The following is a 4917-nucleotide window of genomic DNA, read 5'->3' as shown; positions in this document are numbered from 1 at the left end:
CACTGTGGCATGGCCTCTGAGCCCACCAACCCCTGCTTGGCCACCATCCCTCCCTCTGGGGCTCCCCAGCCAGCCATGAACAGGAGCCGCAGCCCTCAGCAGGGTTTGCAAAGCTGGGGGTCTCTCTCAGCCCTTTGGAGAGGACCAGCTCGGCCAGAGAAGACGGAGCAGCCATGGGCACAAGGATGGACACAGGGTCTGCACAGGAGGAGCTCCAGGCAGCCCAGCTCTGCTCCCTCTCCAAGGCTCCCATCCCCAAGAGGGGGAAAGGATTGAAGTGGTGGCCCCAAGAAGATCTGGCAGTGGGGGGAAACATCCAGCTGCGTTTCAGAGCTCAAGGACCTCTACTGGGCTGGGGGCAGCCAGGTCCCTCCAGCAGCCACCTCAGAGCCCAGGGACAGAGCTGCCCTGCTCACAGAGAGGGACAAGCTGTGGGGACACAGCAGCCAGGGATGAGACAGCAATGAGATGTCCCACTTCTGCTCTTCAGCCTGGGCTGATCTTTCCTGCCCACACCAGGCAGCTCTTGAGGCAAGTGCACAAACATTCCTGAGCCATTGAGGGGGCACATACAGTCATACCAGCCATGACTGGCCAAGGCCCTGGGCTTCCACAGCCCACTCCTGAGGGGTCTATTCCAATGGGACACCTCACATCCTGAGCCAGGTGCCAATTGCTCCACCACAGGAGCAGTTCTTTGTGCCTATTTTCAACAGCAACCACACAAAAATGCTTGTTTGTGAGCCTGAGGAATCACACCTGGAAGGCAGTTTCACTCGTCAGTCTCTCAAGCTGATGCCAATTATTTGCCCAGACACAAATTGCAGCAGTAACCAACCCTAGCCTGTGTCTTGCTTGCAGTCCAAGCCCTGCATTCCCCACAGGCAGGTTCTCCACCGAGCCCCCAAGGTGCTCCAAATTTCATGAGGGTTGTTAAGATGCAACAAGAAGTTTTGGATGAGGCTCACCAAAAGCTACAGCTGGTGCAGGACAACTAACCCACGATGGGCAGGTCAGGACTGGATGCAGCTGTGCTGGCCCAGGCTCAGTCCAGTTGTCCACAGGGCATGGGCTCAGCCCCAGTGGTTCTGCTGGCTGTGATCCATGGCAGGACAGCTCCTCTGGAGTGATGTGCATCAGGCCAACCACATGGGAGTCGCTCCCAGTCCACCTGGTTGTTGAGCTGCACACAGCGGCTTCAGCTGAGGTCTAGACGTAGCAGAATCCTCGGGAAGGGCTGCCCTTGGTTTAAGTGGCCACTGGAGCACATGGGCACAGCCTGGGTCCCTCTTGGTGCATACAAGGCTCTCCTGATGCTCCCTCCTGCAGCTCTCCCAATCGTTCCTGTGGGAGCTTCCTCACCCATCTTCAGAGGTCAGCAGCCACCCCAGGACAGCTTCATCCACTTGTCTCCAGTCTCCAGGAGCAGTGTGTTCAGCAGCTCAGCAGGGTTTGGATCCCTCACAACCAGCACGTGGTGTCTGCAGGCAAGGGGTGGCACTGGCAGTTCTGCTCTGCACGTCACAGCTGAACGTGTGACCTGTGACAGCTCTGGGTGAGGGCCCCAGCACTGCTCCTGCCTGAAGGCGCACCATGGCTGTGGGCTCTTCACCTCTGTCCTGTGGTGTCAGCCCCCACAGAGCCCAGCTTGGGCCTCCAGGCAGAGCTGGGATCATCTCCTGAACATTGAGACAGGTGGGACTCTCCAGCTCCCAGTGGGCAGACCCTGGCACAAGGCTGACTCCTCAGGAAAACATCTCCAAGACCTTCACAAACACCTTCAGCTGGCACGACTCCTGCAAGCCTTCTCCTGCTGGGGGGACCTGCTGCTCTGGGCCCCGTCCCAAGACACTACTCAGGTGAGCAGTCCCTCAAGCGTTTTGGATTCACTCAGCCCCTGTGGCACCAAAACACCACCGTGTTCCACCTACATCCTTCCAGGATCCTGCAGGTGGGATCCTTCCCCAAAAGAACCACATCTCCTCCATCCTGGAGTGACCCTGACTGCTAGGACAGCCCCAGAGCTGAAGGGCTTTTATAGCTCCTGGCAGGGTGTGGCTGCCCCTGATTAGCCGGGCCAGAGGCAGGCAGCAGCTCCTGATTGGCTCAACGCAGCCCCCCTTGCGCTGTGATTGGTGGGCAGCTGCTGCAGGGGTGAGGCAGCAGCAGAGACAAGTGGCAGCACATGGTTGGCTGTGATGTAGTGCAGGTGGCAGCACATGATTGGTCAAACCAGAGTGTTGCTTGGTTGTGATTGGTGGAGGTAGCATGAGGGACGAAGGGCCAGGTGGCAGCATGGGATTGGCTGGTTGGCTGAGCCGCCACGTGGGGATTGGCTGGGGCTGGGATCCCTGCGAGGATCCATGCACGGAGCTGTGCCTCAGCCCCAGCCCTGGCACTGCCAGAGCACCCCCAGGGTGTGGGGTGGCAGGGGCAGCCAGAGCCACTGGGGCGAGGGACTGGGGTTTGCCCTCTCCATCACCACTGGCTGCAGGGCTCACAGCAGCCGGGTGCAGGGCAAGGGCTGTGGGTCACTCTGACCTGCCCCCACATCCCTGGCTGCTCCATGCCCTTCCCAACACTAGTGTGCCCACCTGGGAGGCTGGGGGCAGCCTCCAGTTTTTACCCCACACCAAAATGGACCCTATGACCCAAGACTGCCAGGGTTTTGTGGGGCTGCAGGGCAGACAAGTCCTTCTCTGCAATGGGGACTGTAAGGCCGCTGCTCCCCCAGTTCCCCCCTCTCCACCCCCTGGGCCCTCACACCAGCTTTGTGTGTGCAGAGTCCCCACATTTCAGGGACACCTGGAGCCAGCTCTTGTCTATGCAGCTGCAGAAGCTTATTTGAATAATTTGCCTTGCAAATCTACAAGTACCAGCTTGAGTCTTGCACCGTGAGCACCCATCCCCGCCTGATGCAGGAGCCACGCATGGGCCAGCCGTGGTGAGGACACGAGGATGTGGATGCGACTCCCAGCACTGCACAACAAAGCCCCACCCAGCAGCGCGGTGACACTGAGCAGAACCGTTTGCCACTCCCAGGATGTCCCATCCCATGGGAGGACTGGATAACCAAACCTAGTGCTACCCCCAGCCCTGCCACAGCTCCCCTCACCCGGCAGGGCTGGAAGGGGCCTGTGCATGGAGGCAGTAAATCTGATAAGCTATCAGGCAGCACCACCATTCAGTGGATAATTAAGGTATAAGTGCAGAGGAAGTGACCTGGTTGCTCCTGAGGATCAGGAGAGGCTGTGACCCTTGCAGCCAGTGCATTAAATGCACATGGTTCCTCTTTAAAAAAAAAAAAAAAACAAAAAAAACTAAGAAATGAATCATGTCCCAGCATCTGAACATTGACTGCTGGGATTGCAGTGTGAGAAGAGGAAACGAGACCATCTGGTGAGGCTTTGGCACAGCCTGGATCAGCAGGGAAAGGGGACTCCCTGGAGCCAGGGCGAGGGTTTGGGAGCACAGACACAAAGCAGGTTCTTGCAAACGAACTCCACACACCTGGCAGAGCTTTTCCAAGCTCCAACACCCTGGAGGAGGGAGAAAAAATGAGTTGGAGGAAGGTTAGGAGCAAAGCAGCAGAGGCTAAGGCTAAGTTAAGGCCATTTTCGTTTGTTAGAGCACACAGACAACCCTGACCCATCTCCCCTGAGTGCCACTACCAAACCTTAAACTTGGCACCCCAGAAATTGCTGGGTGACCAGTGCAGGCTGGAGCATCCCCCAGGACCAGTTCTGGCTGAATCCAATCCCTGCTGACACTGACTCCTGCCCCACTGCCAGCAACACTCAAGCCCCAAGGAAGGGAAGGCATTTACATGGCCTGAGCTCTTCCCACCCCACAACCAAGGGTCAATCACTGCAGCAGATACTGCAAGGTTTTCTCATCTCCACTACACAAGCCAAACAATCCCCAACAAATTTGGCTGCAGACAGGAGAATTGCTGAGCAAACCATATCCAGGCCCCTACACTCCCTGTCCATGTTTCCCAATCTAACCCATCCCTGCCTCTTGCCAAGGGCAGCCAGAGCATGCAGGATCATGCAGAGGCCATGCTGGGGACACTGGTGCAGCTCTCCACAGGAATACAGCCATGGAAAGACACTGCCTTCCCCACCACGACAGCCACAGGGGGACAGCACAGCCCCCAGACCCTCCCCATCAACACTTTGCACCCCTCTCTCTCTTCCCAGCCCAAGTCCAAAGCAAAGAAAGAAAGGAGATAAAGAAGGGAAGAAAGAAATAAAAAACTAAAACAAATGAAAACTAAAACAAAAAGCAGCAGTTGGGAGGCAGCCTTGTTAGGACAACTCAGCAAAATAAAATTCCGGTTTATTGTTGGACAACATTGTTTCACACATACATCAAACAGGCCAAAAAAAAAGAAAAAATAAAAATAAACAGCAACTTCATAGACAGAAAAAAAAAGAAAACCTTTTTATCTTTGGCCTTGCCACCTCATACAAACCACGATCTATGGTACAGCTAAAGTACATACACAAAAAAAGTTACTGGAATGCTCAGAATAAGATTGTAATTTTTTTTTGCATTTTTGTCTTTTTTAATTTTTTTTTTACAAGGTTTTGCTTTATTCTCCTTTGAGATAATGGTTTGGGCCTGGTCACACCACAAGTAAAGTCAGAGATAGGTAACAAGAGAGATATACACTTCAAAGCCCCCCTTTTGGTCAATCCGAGATCACTTAAAAATGGCGGACCTCCTAACAATATGTACAAAAATATAAAATGTAAATAAAAAATACAAACAAATTCTCCTTTAAAGTACTTTTAAGAAAGAAAGCAGGGCCTTGAAGTTTTGGTGCTCGGGGGGAGAGGGTTTGTGGGGGAAGGGGGGTTTTTCTCTCCCCGCTAACGGGCGAATCATTTCCATGTTCGTTGAGTGGCAGCG

Source organism: Geospiza fortis, unplaced genomic scaffold (genome assembly GCF_000277835.1).
Source record: "Geospiza fortis unplaced genomic scaffold, GeoFor_1.0 scaffold172, whole genome shotgun sequence".
Lineage (NCBI taxonomy): Eukaryota > Metazoa > Chordata > Aves > Passeriformes > Thraupidae > Geospiza > Geospiza fortis.
The sequence above is the reverse complement of the archived record's forward strand: the minus strand, read 5'-3'. Positions refer to the sequence as shown.